This window comes from Heteronotia binoei, chromosome 3 (genome assembly GCF_032191835.1).
Source record: "Heteronotia binoei isolate CCM8104 ecotype False Entrance Well chromosome 3, APGP_CSIRO_Hbin_v1, whole genome shotgun sequence".
Taxonomy (NCBI): domain Eukaryota; kingdom Metazoa; phylum Chordata; class Lepidosauria; order Squamata; family Gekkonidae; genus Heteronotia; species Heteronotia binoei.
In genome coordinates, this window is record NC_083225.1 from 160353425 (window position 1) to 160376084 (window position 22660).

Here is a 22660-nt window from a genome sequence, read left to right on the forward strand (position 1 = left end):
AAGGGACCGCACACCTGTTAAAGGCCTTCCTTCCATAGGAAATAATGAAGGATGGGGCACCTTTTTAGGGGCTCATAAAATTGGACCCCCTGGTCCAAGCTTTTTGAAACTTGGGGGGGGGGTATTTCGGGGAGAGGCACTGGATGCTATACTGAAAATTTGGTGCCTCTACCTCAAAAACCAGCCCCCCCAGACACCTGCAGATCATTATTTCCTATGGGAATAAGTCTCCATAGGGAATAATAGAGTTCCCAACAGACATTTCCCTCCCCTCCCCCCTGCTTTCTGATGACCTGAAGTGGGGGGTAAGCCTCCAAACCAGGGGATCCCCTGCCCCCAACTGGGGATTAGCAAACCAAACGGGATGAACACAGTAAAGTTAGGAAGCAGGGGAGACCTGTGTTCTACAAAAAAGTCAATTTCAGTGAAATTTACAAGAATATGCTGCAGTTGCTCAGTACAAAGAATTTTTTAAAGACTCACTATTGAAGGAATATCTCATACTATTTTATAACATAATGTACATAACCAAAATTATAAATCAAAATTACAATAAAGCATTTGCCATTTTTCATCATGAAAGAGTCCATGTAACACGTTCCCTAGGTTTAAAAAGCTGTGTTTCGGTTGTAGACCTTCATCTTGATCAATTCACTTCATATTATCTGGAACCAATGCTCACAACAATATGCACGCGACTAGTCAGTTTCTTTATCTGGCATTAGCGGTTCTCTTTCCGCTAATGCCAGATAAAGAAACTGACCCGTCGATAACCGAGGGAATGTGTTATCATTTGCACTTCATTATAAAGACACTGCCTCATGTGTTGAGTCTTCAATGTACTGCAAAGTAATTTTTGACATCGCAGACAACATTGTCATCCATCAAGAGAGGTCAAAGTGCACCTACTAGGACTTTGCACTCTTTGGAGTCTTTACTCTACATGGACTCTTTCATGATGAAAAATGGCAAATGCTTTAATGTAATTTTGATTTATAATTTTGGTTATGTACATTATATGTTATAAAATAGTATGAGATATTCCTTCAATACTGAGTCTTTAAAAAATTCTATGTACTGAGCAACTGCAGCATATTCTTGTAAATTTAACTGAAATTCCTTTTTGAAGAACACAGGTCTCCCCTGCTTCCCACCTAGGGATTGGCAGCCCCACTACAGACTAACACAGGTACTCATTTTGATCAGTCCCTTCCAAGTTCCATACCTTCTTCAATAAATACGAAAATATTTGTTCTAGATCCATTCCAGTTCTTGAAGCTTTCTTCCTCAACTGTGTTTTCTTTGGTTTTATCTTTAGAAACTTGAACCAAAACCCTTTTTTGCCAGAGAACATATATCTAGAAATGACTTCCTTACCAGAAATAGTTCACAAGTGAGTAGCCACATAGTAGAATTGCCCGTCTTGAGGTGGTAGTTGGAGATTTGCTGGAATTACAAATGGTCTCCAGGTTACAGATATCAATTATCCTGGAGAAAATGGCTGCTTTGGAAGATGGACTCTATGGCATTATATTCCACTGAGCTCCCACGCCTCCCCAATCCTGTCTTTCTTAAGCTCCACCCATAAAATCTTCAGGAATTTCCCAAACCAGAGCTGGTAACACTACCACAGACTGTGGCAGCACATATATATTGACATCTTGGGCCAGTGGGTGGGCCCAATACTGCCTTGCCCTGCACAGGAGATACAAGCAGTGACAAACATCACTGCTTTCCAGTGGGAAATTAAGCTATGCTCCAGAGCTGGCATCAGAATTTTAAGCAGGCTACTTTTCTCTGAATAAGAAATCTGTGTCTCATAAAGACATACTTGCCTATGTTTGTAGTGATACAAGAATATGAAGATCCTAAGAAAAAACCATTTGATTAAATTAAGCACACCTATCTGACCACATAATACGTACTAACCTAAAACAGCTTGCATTAAATCCAAACAGCAATAGATCACAGGTTTGATGATTCCTAAATCCATTATTTGTTAGTTTTTTGGTACATTTCCATCCCACCTTTCCCCCAAGAGTTCACGGCAACATGCATTGTTCTCCCCTCTCTCATTTTATACTCACTAAGAATCATTAGGCAGATTAAATTCAAAGAGTGACCAGGCCAAGATCACCCCGCAAACATCATGGATCTGGCTCTCCCAGATCTTAGTCTGAAACTCTAACTGCTTCTTTCGACTGGCTCTAGCCACTTAACAGATTGGTTCTCAAACTGTAGGAGAAGCAGTCCTTGATAGCACAGAACACCTGAGTAGATGATCAGGAAAACAGCAAGGTTACCTGAATGGCATGCAATTCCAGAGAAGAGTACCTCCTGGAAATATGTAAAAGCTTTCCTATTCCTCCATCATCCCCGTGTCAAGTGAATTGCCTTCCCACCAAAGGATCCTCACTGACTCAAAGTGGAAAGATGGCTGCATCCCCACATTCTATAATCCCAGTCTAATTTGAGAGAGAGGCAAGCTCAAGAACAGCACTCCTTTGTTCTAGTGAAAACTCCCTGCACATACACTTTGATGATATGTGTGTGTGTGTTTTGCCTTTTATTCCTTTGCTAACACCAGTGTTGGATTAGGACATCTTCTCCATGGGATTTTACCTGCCACTGAAACTGGATGCTACAAACAATAGTATATGAGACTGTCCACTGCCAAAGATCTTGTCTCCCAGCAGTTCTACATTCATGCTAGTAAAAGCCATACAGATTGCACTCTGCAGACTCTGCAATTTTCCAAATAGCTGGCAGTGGCAACCTCAGGATTTAATTCCAGGGGAAGTTATTGAGCTATCTATAAAAAGGCTGACATTTTCAGCACAGTCCGAATGAGTGCCCCTGGTTTTGGAAGGGAAAAAGGGCAAGCAAGAACTATTTTTAAGCAGCTAATGACATTAGTAACACTTGAAAACCATGATCTAGACCTTCATATTTCGTTTTGGTATTTCATGCATGATTTTCATCATGATTAATTTGTGAGACATAATGTGAGCATCATAAGTATGTCGATAGATTTTCCATTGCAATCCAGCAATAATTAACTGGATTGACTATTACAGTGTTATCACATGGCTCTTTGTAGTATCTGTCCTCAACTACAAGTGCAGCAGAAAGCCATTAATCTTTGAGTCATTTTTACCAGCTAATTACACAAAGATACGGAAGTAGTACTAAACTCTTGACCCAAATCCTTGCTTGCCCAGGCTACAGTGACCTAGAGCATAAACACAACACTGGTATTCTCTGGTCATATTTCTTCGTTGATGATGTGGCAGGCCAGCTCTAATTATGTGCACTTGTCTCTTGCTGCTCCACAGCAGTGGCCTCCATTTGCTGAACAGAAAGACAGTTTGCTAATAAACTTGGGGGCATAGCAAATATTTTGTGCAAATGTGTAGTGATTTAAAGAAAGCAAGAGGAACCCACATAATTCTCCATAACCTATTAAAGCAGATGATGCTAAGATTGGTCCAACATATTCACCACTGAGAGATCTACCTTATCTTTAAATCTCTAAGAAATTGAGAAGGTAACTTCCTAACAGAGAAGCAAGTTACTCTGCCTTTTCTACTAGCAATTGTATTTGGAATAGACATATACTGTATAAATGAACCCCATACAGGGCTGGCTCTGGACTATCTGGCACTCTAGACAAGGCTAACTTCTAGTGCCCCCTGCACTGATAACATCACCGAGTCACATGGGGGGCACCCAGCTTGGCACCCCCAGGAGGCTAGCACCCTAGACAATCACCTAATTGGCCCAGTGGCAGGGCCAGCCCAGGCCCCATACACATGATCCCTCCATGTGTTCAGTCAATGCATGTAAAGGGACAGTGAGTGTGGATATCCTGGCTTTGCTTCTGTACAATCACCAGTTTGTAAGCATGGTGCCTACTACCTATGCAGGAAGTGCCCACACATATGCTCCCCTCCACTAGCTTTCTGCATGTTCCCAGTCAATGGGAGGGAACACACAAAGAGGGGGCTAGGAAAGTAGCCAGCATGGTCCTGTGAAACCATTAGGTCAAGGGAAGCTCAAGCAAGTAGACATAGAAAACGATGATCAGGACATGACAAAAGACACAGGAATAAGAGGAAGATGAGACTAGAGGAACAAGAACTTTGAATAGCTGGAGATGAGAGGTATAACAAGGTGCCAGGATATGCAAAGTGGGGATGTGCACAGCAATTAACCAAAGGCCCTCTAAAAGCTCTACTCTAACTACCAAATGAGCTAATCTTGAAAATGTCTGTCAATGATCATTATTCTGGTATTTCATGGTCTGCTTTTCTCAGTTGCACAAGATGAGGGACAGGAAGGGCAGCAGTGAAACTCCACAGATAATCTAACTGACAGGAGCATCTTCTGAATAGAAGATTGTCAACCCTAATGGCTAGCCTGATGAGCTTGCAATTTAAAATATGAATACAGAAAAGAAGAGAGATGAGTAATGAACAACAGAAACACTGAGCTGTTCCACTTGGGACACAAAACTCTGAGGGTCAAGCAAAAGGTTTTGTAAGAAAAATTAAACTGCACAAGACGCAGGAGGCCCATGTTTAGATCTATGAACATTGTGGTTTTATTTAGAAGCAAGCAGGGTGAGAGAGGGGAAACAACTAATTTTGATTAGAGCAACTGTGCTGGGAGGGCAGGGGGTTAAACCTTTACACATGTGTGCACACATATACACCCATTTCTCCAGTCTTGCAGTGCAATCTTAAAGAGGCATGAAATCAGCTTTTGAGTCAGGTCAGAAAAACCTTCTTTCCTGCTTTGGAAGTCTTAAGGCTACATTACATTTGTAAGGGTGTCACAGTCTCAACAATGGGGTGCCTAACTAACTCCCTGCATTTATGTACTTATTTCCCCCCCAGGGGTAGGGCCTGGAGATCTCCTAGTTACAACTGATTTCCATACTATAGAAAATAGCTCCCCTGGGGAAAATGGTTGCTGTGGGGGATGAACTCTTTGCTGAGATCTCTCCCTTCCCAAGCTCCACCACCAAATCCAGGTATTCCCCAACCCAGAGTTACCAACTCTACACAGACTTAATCCCTTGCCTGCCTGTGATTATCCTAATCCTGCCTACGCCTTACTGTTTCCTGTAGCAGACTCAACCTCATGCCTGCCTGTGACAACAGCTCTTCCTTTGGTCCTTGAGAACTATTGTTGCTATGTCAGACTTAACCTCAAGCCAATTATCACATTCCTCACCTCTGTCCTTGTTATGGCAGTTTCTGGCTTAGGGTTACCAACTCTGGGTTGGGGGAAAACCTGACAAATTGAGGATGGAGTCTGGTGACAGTAGGGTTTGGGGAGGGGGGACATCAGTAGGGTGTAATGCCTTAGACTGTCTCCCCTTCTAAACAGTTATTCTCACCAGGGGAACTGATCTTTGTCATGTGGTGACCAGTTCTAGGAGATTTCAAGCACCACCTGGAGGTTGACAACCCTATCCGTCTTGGTGAGGATTCCTCCCCCCCCCCCGTCTGGTCCCAGTCAACCCTGGCAGGGATTAAAGCCATCATGTAGCAAGCTTTCCTGCCTGTGAAAAAAAAACTTGCTACAAGTTCTCCTATAAGAAGGAACCTCTTCTGCCATGCCAAGTGGCATCTTTACTCAAAATATTGTGGGTATGCACTAGAGACAGGGATTTTTCTGTAGTGATGCCCAAGCTGGAGAAGTTCATCCAGTTCCAAATTTGCCAACTTTTAGGTACCAGGGGAAACACCTGTATTTTGTAGACTTAATAATGTTTACTTGTTCACATTTCTATCTTAAAATTCTGTTCTGTTTGGAATGTTACTGAATCCCCTCCTTTCTGTTTCCTGTAATGGTTTTTGTTACCTTCTGGATTTTTATTATTGGTTATCCAACATAAAATTTTATCTCCTGATCTGTATTAATTTTTTTCCTGTCTAGTCTTAGCTCTGGTTTCATTGGTTTTATTGCCTGTTTTTTTTTTTTGTTCTTTCTCTGTGGATTGGAATTTTTTTACACTGCTTACCAATGGGATTATTTTGCCAGCCTTTCAGTTTCATTATTGTGTTACTTCGTTTAAGACTGCAGATTTTGCAAGGTTGCTGGTTTGATTCAGATATCCCTATTTCATTTCTTCCTTGTCTTAGAAAACTCTTGAGTTTGGATGTTTACACTACTTGCAGCTTCCTTACACTGAATTATTCCCATAAAAATATGTGTGTTTTTCGGTGCTATTTGTCTGTCAGTTGCATAGAAATGGCATAAAAATGGCATATTTTTAATGCCAGTGAAGTATAGGTGAGTGTCAGACCAGGATGTGGGAAACCCAGGTTCAAATCCCTACCTTGCCATCAAAGTTTGATGGGTAACTTTGGGCCAGTCACATAGTCTCAGTTTAACCTGTCTCACAGGGTTGCTGTGACTGTAAAATGAAGGAGTGAAGAACAATATATGTAGCTTTGGGATCCCACTGGGGAGAAAGGCAAAATATAAATGAAGTAAATAAAAACTAAATGTGCAAATGGGGTAAAATGGGGTAAAATGGCACATATGTAGAAAGGGTGTGTGCCAAAAAAAGATGCAGTAACAAGAATGGGAATATTGGCTCATGCATAATTTAGAAACAGAATATTAGCAGTGCCCGCAAATTTTATTTCATGTTTTGTAGGCTATGAGCTACCCTGCAGCTATGCTGAAACATGTCTTTCAAAGAAACAGTCCAGAGACCTGCCCTCAAAATTCTGCTCTAGTATCTCCATCACCCCATGGCTTCTGTCTTGACAGAATGTATGTACAAACATCCAGGCATTAAAGAAAACCACAACGGACAATAAAAGCCCTGTTTTGCCCCATTCCACCAGAATCCACCTAGCACAGTCCTCCTGCAGAGACCAAGTGCTGAGTCTGCATCTGAAGTTCTCCCTGTGAACCAACCCACCCCACCCCTCCCTGACTCAGTTTGGCTGGTCTAGCTGGACTATCTCTCACTGTTCATGACTACCAAATCATTCCCTTGGGGGCAGGCAAGAGGAAACTGCTTTGATTCACTTTATAATAAGCATTTGGCTAAATGTTTGCCTAAAATTCTAAAAAAAAACCCCACAGGTTGTTGCATAATAGGTTCAGACAAATGTGTGTTTGCTGTAATGCTAATGGAAAAGGTTGGGGTGGGGATGGGAGCAAATGCTGAACTCTCAAAAGTTGCCATTCCTAGACTTGTCAAGGATCTTGCATTATAACCAGCCAGGCAGAAAGCGGAACTTAAAACCTGCTCTAATTTATACTGTAAATGGCCCAGCTTTGGGCCAGCCTCACAGCTCGAGAGATTCATAAAGAAGGCTCAAAAGCACCTTTGCCCTCCCCAAGGCTTTGCACTGAGAATCCATCTCAGAGATGTTTAAGAAGAGAGACCCTCCGGCTTCTGTTTCTTCAACATCATGTTTCCCTTCCTGACTTCAAAGGAAACTCCTTCCACAAGGACTGTAGCTTTGCCGCCCCGCAATTAGTAATCTGCGCGCTTGCACTGCTCCAGTTTGATATGCTGCCACTTTGATCAACGCAAGATCTAAGATCCAGCTTTGCAACATTTTCCCTGTTAATTTCCCCCCCTGTTACATTACAAAAATTACAACAACTTTGTGCTGCCAAGCTGTCAATATTTCAGGTGTATGTGCTGGCATATTCAGAGATAACATATGCCGGTGAAACTTCTGCAGTTTAAAACCCTCCATAAAGAATCGCAAAAAACCAAGGGGTTCAAAAGGAGTGGTACTGCGGCTCACGCCATCTTAGAAGGAACTCTCTAGCCTGGGAGTTGCTCCCTGGATACTTGGGCTGATTCTGCATCAGCCTTTGCTCTGGCTCTGGCATTGTGTTTCCCCCGGGGCAGATGTTGGTTTCCACACATCTTGACTCGGGGCGGCAGTTTGACCTGCCTCCAAAGCGGTGTCGCCCCGAATTTAGGAGATCCACTAAACAACTCACGTTTTGCATTACAACGCGAAAAATATATAACGATGTAACGCGATTTTCTTTTACTGAATACATCTTTTGCTTCCACCCACCCCCATTCTTTATGGTATTCCACGTGATTTTGATAATGTGCCATTGCATTGGGATTACTTTCTTCCCCCCTCCGATAAAAATCACTCCTGACTATTATAATTTTTTTTTTCAAATAAGATCATTACAAAGCAACTAAATAAATAGCGATGTTACATGAACTACTTTAAAGATGCGCGATTGCCAACTTTATCGACCCCCCCCCCCGGTGTGGCCTCAAATGGGAACGGAAATTTGATTATGTTTATAGGTTTATATTTTTGATAGGTTGGGGAAACTTTCTTCCTTAACCCCTCTGCATAAATCTCTCCCCCTCCCACCTTCATGCATCTGCTTGTAATTTGTTATAGCTTTTAATGGAAAACTGTGTGCTTAGCATTCAGCGTGTGTGGATAAAAATGGTGAATTGCCGAGTCAGATTTCCCAGGGCTTAGATAACCTGCCAATGGCAGGGCGAAAGGAAAACACGTGACTTTGCCAGTATTATGACTCTGGCATTATGTTGTAATGCAAACAAAGACAATTACGTTGAAATGCGAACACGCATGCATGTTAAAAAACACGGGAAACGTATGAGAGAGGGGGAAATTGCTACGATTGTGGGGAAAACTCCAGGAGCAGCAGTAATGCGGAATCAGAACACATGGAACACATTGGGAATTGAATCCGGGAGAAATCCTCTAGTGCGGAATTGGGAAATCACGCCCGCATGGAACAACCTCGGAGCGAAAGGGAGGCAAATGCGGAATCAGCCTTGGAATCAGAATGCTTTTCCATTAAGCGCTGATGAGGAAATGCTATTCTGTTCTCTTTGTTATTTTAGTAGTCTGTATTCTATGACTGGAGATGCAAAGTGATTACACCCTGATGAACTGCAGCTCAGCAACCCACACTATGGGAGTAGTTTGAAATCCAGAAGGAAACTGGTGAGGAAATTTCATCTGGTTTCTATCCAGTTTGGATCAGACTTAAGAGAGACAACTGCTAACAAGGAAGATTATCAATCTGAGGATGACATCAGCAGAATTTCTTTCAGCATGTTTTCCATTGACTCATATGAGTCTGAATTAAGTACTGCAGAAATCTGAGAAACAACACTTGAACCTGTGCCAGATACAAATGAGGAAACCTCTAGTGCCTTTTTTGTGTTAATAATAATGCATTATTTTTACCCAGAAGTACTAAGCAAAACTAGTAAGAATCCCAGTTCAAACAACCAGCTTTAGTGGGTCCCGCCCCCCCTCGGAAACCATGCTCTTTTGAAAAAGTACTAAGAATCATTATTTCATTTGGAAGTTACATGTTTGGACTCTGGACTCTCTAACTTTAATAAAATTTATTATCTCCCTACAAGATATTCCAGCTTCTCAGCCCACAGTTAACATCCAACACCCTCAGTCATTTTCAGAGCCTGGCAGCTGTCAGCAGATATAGGGCGTTTTCACACTGACCTTAATCGGCAGCGACGCCCCTCTTCACCGCGCAGGATCTGCGCGGATTTCGCACCAATTGCCACGGAGCACCCGGAAGAGCCGCAAAGTCCCACGGCTTTTGCGGCGCAAATGGAAACCGCCAAAAACCAGTTTCCATTTGCGCCGCAAAAGCCGCGGGACTTTGCGGCTCTTCCAGGTGCTCTGCGGCAATTGGTGCGAAATCCGCGCAGATCCTGCGCGGTGAAGAGGGGTGTCGCTGCCGATTAAGGTCAGTGCGAAAATGCCCATAGAAAAAGATCATGGTTTTCTTGAGCAAGTTCTATGAGTTATATTCATGAGGAAACCAGTAATAAACAGACTAATAAGAATTACTCACAGGACCTCTCCCTAGCAGACTTTAATCTATCCACAGCACCACCACCACATATGAATATGAGTTCCTTTCCCATTGCAGTCTTTCCAGTGTTTATCAAAAGGTTCCCAGAATGTTAACTTCATGGAGCATGCTAAGGTACAAATATTGTGCTGGATCCCACAGAAGAATTCCATGAGTGCACTGGAACTTGGTCAAGTGGAAATGCTAATTTCCGCCCCCCCCCCCCCCCCGGGCCACTAGCACTGTAGAAGCAATTGTTGCCCCATTATCTTTTCCATATGCACAAGATGAAATGGAAGGCATTTCTTCAAATTAAATGAAATCATGAGAACAATATGCTGTACATTCCATTGCTCCATATGCACATTGTTATTTTGTTAAATTATAGTGCCATACGTGTGTTGCTGCAGCTGTTGCCCTGCTGCTCGTGCAAGCGGAACTGTACATTTTCCTTTCCTCTCACGCATCGCTGGATCCAACCCATTACTTTGTAGTAGGTTTCTTAATAAGCTACCTTCAGATAGCACAACAAATTGTAATTAACCTGCAATCAGACAAAAACACAGCTTGTTGCCATGCTCACACACTTCCCTCATGCATCCCACATCCCTCCTTTTCTCACATGTAGAGCTTGACTTAAAAACTTTCATTTGACCAAATTCCAATTAACCATGACATCTTGATGCAGGTGCCTCAACAATGGGAATTTTATTTTCCCCTGGCAGCAACCCACACCAGAGTTAGGGTTCCTTATTTGAAAGTAAACTTTGTCTTTGCCTGATTACTTAAAAAAAAATTTTTTAAGTGCATACATAAATAGAATTATTGGGGCAAGGGAGAGAATGAGATGGGCAGGAAAGCTTGCAAAGCACCTTGAGGCATGATGAAGATGAAGGAAGTTCACCTGAATCAGGTGCATATTGGCTGTACAGCCAAAGGGAGGGCTTAGAGAGGGGGCTCCCTTGGTTCTGGGCAGTGTTCAGCTGACCCCTAGCTGCTGTACAATGGGATGGGGACATTGGGGGGAATCTCAGAACAATTCTGTGTAGAAAATAAATAAGGATCTGGAAAGAAAATTTTCTCTTCACACTTCCATTTATTAAATGATAAAGAGCACAATGGTCCATCTAGTCCAGCATGCTGTCTTGCACACTGGCTAACCAGTTCCTCTGGAGGGCCAACAACATGGCATAGAGGCTGAGATCTTCCCTTGATGTTGCGTCCTGGCTCTGGAATTCAAAGGATGGCTGCCTCTGAATGTGGAGGTTTCCCTCAGTCACCACAGCTAGTAGCCACTGATAGACCTATTCTCCATAAATCTATCCAATCACCTTTTAAAGTTGTTTATTCTTGTGGCCATCACTACATCCTCTGGTAGTGAATTCCACATTTTAATTACTCTCTGTATAAAGTATTTTCTTGTGCCCATCTTGAATCTACTGCCAATGATGATGAAGATAAAAACTAGGAGAATTTTTTTGTTACCAAAAGAAAAAAAGATCCCTGTCTCCCACAAGCTGAGGATTCCAAATTTCAGTTAAATTGCAGGTTGCTAGTAGGGAGTTGTTAAAAACCCATAATTTGTCTGCAATACCTGCATTTGGATGTCACAGCATATTAGAGCTTGTTCAAACTGGAGAGTCTGTAAAGGGCAGAATGGGAAAAGTTGAAATCCCATCTTCCCCAGCACCGTGGTCCTGATTTAGATCTCCTGCTCCATTACAGTGGTTGGACCAAACCTCCCATCTGGAGCTCTAAGCATGTGTCCAACATCACATGCAGGCTCTCCTAGACAAGCAAACTGGCACCCAGCACAACTTTCACACAGGTTTTTCTCTGGACTGGAGTCCAAAGTGGAGTGGGGTTTTTTGAAAGCATCCACACAGTATTATCTCCAATAGTCCATTTCCTGTGTTTTCCCTACACTTTGCTGTAATCTTTCCAAAAACTGGTTTGGCACATTTTTCTAAAAGCAAAAAGCTGGGAACTCAGAGGACCTAGTACATAGGTTTTTATAAAGCCACAGAATATGTCAACTGCAAGTCTTTCTAAAAGCAATCCCCCCTCCCCCCCGCCAATCCAGTGGAACAGCAGGAGGGAAAGGGAGCTGCAGACAAAACAAAACAACAATGTAGGAGAAACTGCTATGTGGATGATTCAGCCTCTGCATTCACAGAGAATTGTCGCCAAGTGGAAGCAGCTCAGGTAATTTGGTTTCTTCGTAAATGTCCAGTTATAGCCTTAAGTACCTGGCAATTCTTTGGGACCCTGAATTGCGGTAGAAAGGAAGCATTAAAAATATGTTAAATAAATAAAATTATTTAATTTATGCTCATTTAAATAAATTCACTTGCAAGAGAGCATTGCTCTTCTTTTTACCTCTGGCAGCAAAAAAACAACCCTGTCCCAAACACTTAGAAAGGAATGGCTGGGCAGGACACAGCCAGTGCCAGCAAATTGGATGGAGTGCTGAGTTGGGACAGGGAGAATGATCAGGTTTTAGTCTGTGGGCTCAACAGGCCATGGAAAGACAGCAGCAGCCTAAACAGACACAGTTACTCTGAAAGGGCAATGAGGCAAGAATGTATTTTCAAATTGCATTTGGGCTGCAATGCAGGTTTGTTGCCAATGGATGAAGACAAATGTGAGGCAAAGCACCCTAATTTTTCTCAAGGGTTAATGTGAATATTAGAAGGTCCAGTCTGCTTTCAAGTGTTTATGATTTGAATTGTCCTGCAACTACCATCCTTATCTCCTTCAAGGCTGGATGAGGAAATATAGTAATAAGGCTCAACTATAAGAACCTGTGTTCAGTTATATAACTAGATGGGAGGAGGGAATTAGGAGCAGATGGCAATATCCTCTGGAAATTTCCTCAGAAGATCCCTGATTGGACCAGAGAGACAACCTGAAGTCATTGGGTAGAAAGCTATAATAAGGGTATAGGCCAGCAAGAGTCATGCTAATGCTATACTAGTATGCTTTGATATATTATGCTTCATCATAATGGACTGCAACATATGGAATACTTTTATGCATTTTTATGCAGAAAGAAGGCTTGCCAATCTGATACCCAGGTATTCAGTGTCTTAGACAGAAAAGTTTGTTTCTTGGTTTTCTTGTTGCTAAACTATAGAGCAGGGGTGTCTGACCCATGGGCCAGAACCAGCCCACCCAGAACTTTAATGGCTCTTTTCTTCCCCCCTCCTCTCCTCCCTCTTTGAAGCTCCAAGGCTGCCAAAGATCCCAGCTCCTTCTGCCTTGTCTTTGCCGGCTACAGCAGGAAGCTCTTCTGGGCTTACAAATCCACAACGAAAATGTGGAATAGATTTTCCATTAAGGTCTCTGTGCCCAGTAAAATCCATTCCATGTTTTCCTTGCAACTTTTTCTGTGCTGCAATGTGTTTCAATAGAGTGTAGCTCAGTTTCATTTTCCAGCATTCCTATGGCCAGCTGAAGCTGTTGCTTCCTGGAGTTGTGTCCTTGCAAATAAAGGCTTGATGCTTTGAAGCAGCTTGTCTCTGCTGAATGGACCTGAGAACTGGTGTCTGCTGAGTAGTCTAACCTGGGAACCCATAGCCAAAGGGGGATATTACACTGGAGAGTCATTGCCAATCTGAGTAGACCCAGGGGAGGGAGAATTTTGCAATGCCCAGCCATTTCATGTTTTCCTAGGCTCAGAGCATTTTATATTTTTAGTTTCTGCTTGGATCCTTATGCTTTTTTTGAAGTTTTATTTTAAAAACTGCATTGCCAAATCCCACTATTTCCCTGTGTTTCCATTTTAAACAAAATATTGCAAGAGTTTAAAGTATGTTTGCATTTTAAGTTAAAAATTAATATATTTGCATTTGTCTGTGTCCTTTATAGAGTTTATATCTCTGCTACCTGGTACTACATTTTATGACACACATGGCCTGGCCCCACAAAGTCCCATTTATGTCAGATCTGGCCCTCATAATAAATGAGTTCAACACCCCTGCTTATAGAGATGGCACTGTAGAGGAATTTTTAATGATTTAATAAAGCTTTATACATTTTTACAAGATCCGATTTTCTTGTGTGCATCCAGGGCCAGTGCATGGGAGTAGGCAAAGTAGAAGAAGAAGAAGATATTGGATTTATATCCCGCCCTCCACTCCGAAGAGTCTCAGAGCGGCTCACAATCTCCTTTACCTTCCTCCCCCACAACAGACACCCTGTGAGGTGGGTGGGGCTGGAGAGGGCTCTCACAGCAGCTGCCCTTTCAAGGACAACCTCTGCCAGGGCTATGGCTGACCCAAGGCCATGCTAGCAGGTGCAAGTGGAGGAGTGGGGAATCAAACCCGGTTCTCCCAGATAAGAGTCCGCACACTTAACCACTACACCAAACTGGTGTAGGCACCACTGAGTGCCCCCTTCCTGACTCATTACTCTGGCTCCTGACCACTGTCACTGTGTCCTCTCCCATCACCAAGCTGCCCTCAACAAAGCCAAGCCACCCCCCTCTCCCCGATGTGTGACTTGGCCTCCCACCTCATCCTATCCTGCCATGCTCCTTCCTAACATGGCCAGCAAGCACTTATTCTCACAAAAAAATTTTATAACATCACATTTAAAAAAATAGAAATAAAAATCAGTAAACTAAAAATGTGAAAAGTTTCAAGTTTGGCTCTCTTCAATTTCCCTGTATTTTTTTTAATAATGGGGGGGGGGCACTAGTGGGTGATTCGCCTAGGGTGCCAAAAAGCTTAGCACCAGCCCTGTGTGTATCCAACCTTGATGACCCACAGTTCTGGGAAACTGTTCAGGGGTTTCACACAGGGGACCAGGAACAATAGTCCTGGAGGGTCTTGGACATCCAATTTGAACATTTTGGGCTTCATGTGGAGGCTGGCTTACATCAGCAGCATGTGGCATCTGTCTCCGTTCAGTATGTGGTTTGCATCCAGTGGTTTTTCTCCGTGCCATCCAAGGCAGATACTCTTTCAGAGTGTCATTAAGGAGTGGGAGGAAAGCACCACCTGCAGTATAAGCAAAAGGCCAATTGCCTGGAGCACTGGAGAGCAGACTCCAAGTGGTGGATCATACACCAGCCATAAGTGGTAGTTTATCCAGCTGCAGCACTTCAAAGTTTGCATGCCATTCGCCACAGCTGCAGAATGTTATTCAGCAAGGTACAAGGGAGCAGGGAGATTTAAAAGCCAAGAGAGGCAGGCAGCTTGGTTGGCAAGAAACCATGGCAGAAAGCAATGGCTATCAAAGACCTAGACATTGTATTGAAAAGCAACTCTCACAGTAAACTTCAGTCACGTTATGAGAAGACAACAGTCTGTGGAAAAAACAATGCTAGGAAAAGTCTAAAGCAACAGCAGCAGAAGACCCTACGGTAGAAGGACTGACTCAATTAATGAAACCACATCTCTCTTTTTGCAAGACCTGAGTAAGGCTGTTAAGGATAGGATGTTTTGGAAGACATTAATTCATAGGGTCACTTTAAATTGGAAGTGCCTTGACAGCACTTAACACACACATGGATAAATGTCATTTAATATATAAAGAAATGTCCTCTACCACATGTCCACCTAAATATTCCATCAGTCTCCAGGCTGAAACCAGATGGATACATGAGGCCAGGGGTGCCAAACTCATTTGTTATGAGGGCTAGATATGACACAAATTAGACTTTGTCGGGCCGTGCCATGTGTGTCATAAAATGTAATGCCAGGTAGCAGAAATAGAAACTTTATAAAGGACACAAACAATTAAAGATTTTTAAAAAATAAATAAATAAAACATGCTTTAAAAATTAGCACAGGGTGTCTGTTGTGGAGAGAGGAAGGGAAGGAGAGATTGTTAGCTGCTTTGAAACTCTGAGTGAAGGGCAGGGTATAAATCCAAGCTCTTCTTCAAGTATTTGAAGGGCTGTCACTTAGAGGAGGGCAGGGAAATGTTCCTGTTAGCAGCAGAGGATAGAGCTCACAATAATGGGTTTAAATTAAGGACAGGGAGGTACCAGCTGGATATTAGGAAAAACTTTTTTACAGTAAGAATTGTTCAACAGTGGAACCAGCTACCTAGAGAGGTGATGAGCTCCCCCTCACTGGCAGTCTTTAAGCAGCAGCTGGACAAACACTTGTCAGGGATGCTCTAGGCTGATCTTGCATTGAGCAGGGGGGTGGACTAGATGGCCTGTATGGCCCCTTCCAACTCTGTGATTCTATGAAGATCTCTACTCCTAAGGCAGCCTTTACTCCTGAGAAGGCCAGTCCTAGCAATCTTTGTTCCACTTGCCCTTGAGATGCCCTCAGCATGTAGTCCTGCCTTTCCCTCTTCCCCTTAGCCAACGTGTAGCCTCTCTTGGGGCTGCTCCCCCACTTCATATTCCACACAGGGACCACCTAGAATGTGACATTCATCTATGCTGCATTTGCATCCCAGGCTTCCTCCAATGAGACCAAGGCCAAGCATGTAGCGATTTTTCACTTTAAATTCATAACAACCCTATGCGGTAGGCTAGGCTAAGAGGTGATCCCACAGATCCCACAAATGGGAGTCAAGCATGTAAGCAACCTTTTGTATATGTTGCCAGTGCAGATTTGAAGAGACAGATTTGCATACGATGCTCACCTACCAGTCTGGATGCATCTTTACAATTAAATGGGAAATTGTCATGTGTCACAAATTGTTCATAAATACATCCAGGGGTTGTTTAATAGAAAAATAGGTCCCAGAGCTCATTAGCATAACTTATTAGCATATGCCACCCCCACCCCCAGCCAAAAACAACCTGATGCAAGAAAGGAAAGCCCTGCTTGGGCTGGCTAGAGATACAGCCAGCCCAAGCAGGCCTCACTCTCTTGGGCTGCCCCCCACCCCAGTCAAAAGGCTAGCAAGTCACTCGCTGCCCAAAATCATATAAGTGGAGAAAGGGTGGTGGGGGCTTCTCCAGGGGTTAATGAGGGCTGCTGGGGGTGTGGCAAAGCCCCTGGTGGCTGGATGGCTGCCTGCTCTCCTAATCCAGGGACTGTTATGCAGCTGCACCTACTATTCAATGGACAAGATAGGTGGGGAGGAAGAGGGGGAACCAACAGAAAGGTTCAGGAGCTGTGCTCCTGTGAGCTCCTGCTGAATCTGAGGCCTGAATACATCTGGATTGTGATGAGAATCTAGTAGTGAGCTTTCTAGCTAAGCAATAATGTAAACTCAGGGTTCTTGGCCCAATACATTATTTTTGTACAAATCGTCTCTCTTTCCAAAATAGACATTCATTAACTATGAGAAAGTTATATTGCTATTTTATCTGCCTAGAATATTTTAAAAGGTGGGAAGGATATAAATTATGGGAATAAATAAACATAGTACTTTTATGATCAGTTGTCTTTTAAAAATGATTATCCATCATTAGATTTCAATAAAGTATGTTAGCAACATCACTGTTTAAAATGCCTTTAGGCATAGTGTATGAACAGAAACAGATAAACATTGGAAGCAAAGTATCTTTTCAGAAGGTATAATTCATAACTCATTCAACATATAAACAAAGCAAAGATACATCAAATGAATTTTTGGCTGTGCACAGTCCATGTATAACTAGGAACACTCCATATAAATTATCACAAAGGACACTGAAACTTTGCTTTGTATGAAGAAAATTAGAATCTCTGGCATCTCAGAAGCTGTTTTCACACATGCATGTTCACTCTTTGATGAGTGCAGTATTCATTAATGACTTGCCTGTTTGGATGAGTCACCAGATATAAGGCCATTTATGCAACTTACACATCAGACCAAGCACAATGCTACTCGGTGGAGTGCATTCAGTTACCAGTGTATGCAAGTGAAGAACATCCACGTGTGAATGAGCCTCACTCCCCATCCCCTTGTCTGAAGAAGTATGCATGCATACGAAAGCTTACATTCTGAATAAAACCTAGTTGGTCTTAAAGGTGATACTTGACTCCTACTTTGTTCTACTGCTTCTGACCAACACGGCTGCCCACCTGAGCCTCTAGAAGTTACCATACACAGGGCTTTTTTTGAGCGGGAAAGCACAGGAATGCAGTTCTGGCTGACTTGGTATCAGGGGTGTGGCCTAATATGCAAAAGCCCTGCGCAAAACAATAGTGACATCAGGGGGTGTGGCCTAATATGCAAATGAGTTCCTGATAGGCCTTTTCTACAAAAAAAGCCCTGCCCATACAGATTCCAATAGGTTTCTACCCATGTGGTCAGTGAGGTATATGTCACTGCATGCAATTTAAGACAAGAAAACCAATTTGGATTTTTATGTTTTTTTTAAAGGGACCCACCCTATTTAATGTTACTGCTCTAAATCAAGTGTGGGATTGGGTGCCGGTCTTTCTTCAGACCTCAGCATTACTCAGACCCATTACTCCTCATTTGTAAAATGGGAACCATAAACATGAATGAATTACTTTCAGGATTAGATTAACAACACGGCGCTACAAAGTGGTGTGATGTAGCTGGTCTTGAATCTAAATTCAGGCCCCACCCTCTTCTGTGTCTTCCAGGCATCTTCACACATTAGAGTTTCCCTGCATGGAGACACACATTGTGCAAAAGCTGGACAGACCAAGGGCTCAAATGCAGTACAAGATTTCCCCTCCCCTGTTAATAAATGGGAGTGGGTAGCTGGCATGTGCAGCAGCTGCCCAATCTGGGTGCCAGAACAGGAGAAATAGTTGCAAAAGTCCTCCCCCCAGCATTTTTATTTTTCCAAATACTTAAAATAACATTAGCTAGCTTTCCAGCAAGGCACAAAGCACCCCATACATATTATTTCAGGGATCATTATATAACAACCCTGCAAGGTAAGCCAGGAAATATTATCATTCCCATATTGCAGATGGGGAGCCACAGCTGAGAGAGAGGCTAACTACTTAATGTATTTCTGGTGGGAACAATATTTGAATGGGGAGCAGTCTTCCTAGTGCAGATTCTAATCTACCCCACTGGAGAACATGGGGCTCACTTCCGAGTAGATCTGCTTAGGCTTGCTTCCCTAAGTCACTGGCCTCAGCGCAACATGAAAAATTGTCTGGTTGAAAGCATGTGGGTGTTCTCAATCTCTCAGGACCGTGTCTGAACAAACACAGCTATAACCCATTGTTTCAACACACAGGCCGTGCTAAACATCACAAACTGGCTTGCGAGTGAACTGTGCTGCAAACCATGCTACAGAGATACTACACCAGTCAACTTTAACAGCCAGCTCTGTAGGCGATGCTCCCAGTCGGGGCAAAGCTCATTCCCGCGTCCTCCTAGTCGAGGCAACCTATTGTGTCCCAGTCAGGTCTTGCAGCCCAGCCTTAAAAAGAAAGAAAGCAGTGGCCCTGTGGCGGATCCGGCATGGGAAAGAGACCTGCTTACCTCCAGCTGTTATTGGCACACCAGGGGGGGAGGGGGGAGAAGAAAGAGAGGCTTTGGGCTTGGTCACTGTTGCCCCCTCCTCCACCCGAAAAGGAGGCAGATGTAGGTGACACCCTGGCGGCAACACAAGCAACCCTCCCACCCCGTCAAAACAGATGGGAGAGGAAGGGCTGGGCGATTACGGCAAGAAACAATCTGTCAGCAGAAACCAGCCGCGAGGTTGTTTTGGTGCGCTGGTTGTTATGTCTGGCTGGCTCCTCAGTCGGTGCTGGGCTGTTGGAGGGAGAGGGCAGCCGCCAGCGGGAGAAAGGTACCCGTCGTCCCGCCCCGAGAAGCAGCCCTTCGCCGCTTCCGAAGTCCCTCAAACACCTCCCCGTGTCAGAAGCAGGTGGCTGGCGATGAGGGAAAACACGCCCGCAGCAGGCTTAAAAACTTGCGCAGAAAGAAATAACGGAGCGGGATGGCTGCGCGGCGGAGAGGAAGGCGGGCAGCCCAGCGACTCCGGTCCACCCCCAGCACGCCCCTTATCCCGCCACCCTGTCCCTTCTCAAAGTGGGCACGGCAGGAGCCCGCTCCTTCCTCCCAGCCCGGGCCGGCTGCTGAGCATCCCGTTGGCGTCGAGGATGCTGCAGCAACGTTCCCTCGCGGGTTGGTACCCAAGTGAGGAGCCCCCGTTAGGGAGGAAAGGGGATGGGGACGACGAAGGTCCTTACCTGGCACTGCCACCGAGATGCCTCCTCTTCGTCCCCGCCGGGCAGGACAAAGGAGGCCGCTCCCTCCCCCCAGTCCTGGCACTCTCAGCTGCGGCCGCCTGGCAGCTTTCCCGTCTCCCGAACTGAGGACAGCGCCAGAAAGAAGGGGAGCCGCGCGCAAAGAGACGGAGAGCCCGCTATATACGCCGAGCGGGGAGCGGCCACCCAGCGGCGCCAGCTACCTCCTCTCAGCCTGTACGGTTTTCCCGCTGTGGCAGCCAAACAGCGAGGCGCGGCGCCCTCTGCCGACCCAAAGGAACATTTGCAGGCAGCCCGCCGATGCCACCTTCTCGAACTCGGAGGCGGATTTAGTTAATGAATTGGATGATCCAGGAGGAGCCGGGTTTTGCTGGCTTGCCGCGCGCAAAAGCTCGGGCTGCAGCCCGGCAAGCCAATGAGATCGGAGGCTGCCTCCCAAGTGAGGAGAGCATGGCGGGGTGAGGGGGGGGGGGGACCCCAGAAGACAAGCAGATGGGATTCAAAAGATGGTTCAAGGGAGGCTGTCTGTTAGCCAGGGTTTGTTGCCATAGTAGCAAGCATGCGTTGGAGTTTCACAGAGGATGACATGAAAAAGGGAAAGAGTGACTGCCTCGAAAATTTGATCCTCCGCACTGTAGTCTTGAACCATTTGCTTGTCATTTTGCCCTTAACAACTGCAGTGGAAATGAATCCCTTGGCCATGCACCACACCTTCCAGTTTCCTGATGGGAAAAGACAAGATGTATAAATGCTAGCAGTAGGGTTGCTAGCAGAGTGGAGAAAAAATGTCTTGTCCTTTTAATCTTTTCATAGCAGTGTGGTAAATAATACCTTGTTAAATAACAATTCTTTAGGCTCCTATTAAAGGGACATGACATTTTTCCTCCAGGCAGTTGGCAACCTTCATTAGAGGCAGTTTTTAGAAGATAAGATCTGGAAAAGCTTTGTAATTTCAACATCCATATGCTGTAATGGCCAATTGTACTAAAGTCAATAAAACATAAAAATATTTATTTAAAAAAAAAAGATCTGGAAAAGCTGGGTTCAAAATCCCACTCTTAAGAAAAGTTTTCTGGTTGACCATGGGCCAGGATCTCAGCCTAACCTGCCTTTCTGAGTTATTATGAATATAAAGTGAACAGGGAACAATTTGTCTTATGAGATCTTTGGAGAAACAGCAAGGTTTTTAAAAACATGCTATTATCAACAATAACAAAAGTCATGGGAAAGCAGTCACAACCTAAACAAGTCTACTCAGAAGTAAGTCCCATTTTATTAAATGGGACTTACTGCCAGGAAAAATGTATGTAAGATTAGCCTTAGAACTGATTTAAACCAAGTCTGGCCTAAGTGCTGTTCATAATAGAGTCTGGATAAAATGAGCTCAAATTTAAAAATGCTGTCTCTTTAAGAGAGCCTTGATAGACTGTCATTTACCCCACACCACAACAAGCTTCTGTGTTCCATTTCCACAGTTTAAGCCTCTATATTAAAAGGACAGGGCATTTTTTTACCTCTCCAGGCTAGTTGGCAACCCTATTTAGCAGCTGATAGAACCTCAGGCAGAACAGACACGTTTTCTCCATTCTCCAGAAGCTGAGAAGCATTAAGATTAAATGGATCTCCTGTGGAAAGACATTCCATAATTAATGGTGTAACAACTGAAAATGGTTCTTTTGCCCTTCCTGAATGCCACTTTTGCATCTCTGAATGACAGCAGTACTCTGAAACGCATCTCAGCTGAAACTCCTAAGATGCTGATGAGGAAAAAAAAAGATGTTGGGGAGAAGGTGCCTTCCCTGATGCCAAAACAAATATGATTCTACCAAATCTAGGAACAAATCCTCCCAGGGTTTTTAAAGGGCAACAGCCATGGTGTGGGGAGGAGGGGAGGAAGACCAGAATAATCTCTATTTTCCTTTCCCAGTGACAACAAAAATGGAGGATTAATTTATATCAGCAGAGCCACAATGGGGAAGGCTTAAATGTGTTTTCCCTTGCCCCACAGACTCCATCTGAATCAGCATGCTGTATGGCTGCTGCTGTCCTTTAATGTGCTGGGAAGAGCTGGTTATGAGTCTACCAATATCACATCTGTGTTATAACATTCTCTGGGTTCAGACCACTTTGGGGGTTTTAAGGTCAAAATTATCACTTTGAGCAGAACTCAGAAACTTAGGAAGCAAGTCAAACTGGCCTACTCAGAAGTAAGTTCTGTATTCAATAGGGCTTATTCCCAGGAAATGTTCTTAGGATGTTAGGAGTCATATGGTCACAATTTTTGTGGGCAGTGGCATTTTAAACTAGCCACATTAAATTTACTGAATATAATCCATTAATTGTTGTCCAAATGATTTCCACGTGCGTATGTTTCAAATAAAGGTTATATTGTATTGACCCTATGGGCATTAATCACATGGTGCTAGATATTATCTGTCAGATCCATCACATCTCTTCCTGAAACCATTTTAACATCCTGACACAGATATGATGTAGAATATAAATATGGATTATTTAAACTGAGTCATATTAAATCAAAGGTTCTCTACTATAAATGCAAGATCATAAATTGAATTCCTATATGTTTAAGTACATGAAATAAAAGTATTTAGAATCAATCAATCAATATGTTAGGATTGCCTGGGAGAAAATGTGTGCAAATAGGCATTTGAAGCTTATTG

The 22660-nt window shown here is 43.7% G+C and overlaps 1 protein-coding gene across 2 annotated transcripts in view; it reads right to left on the reverse strand.

The window, feature by feature from the left end:
* Positions 1 to 20428, reverse strand: part of MTUS2 (microtubule associated scaffold protein 2) — a 419757-nt gene extending 399329 nt beyond the window's left edge. For both annotated transcript variants that reach the window (XM_060234733.1, XM_060234732.1), the window contains exon 1: positions 19962 to 20428. The gene's annotated coding sequence lies outside the window, so the exon portion shown is untranslated. The remainder of the gene's footprint in view (positions 1 to 19961) is intronic.
* Positions 20429 to 22660: the final 2232 nt, after the last annotated feature.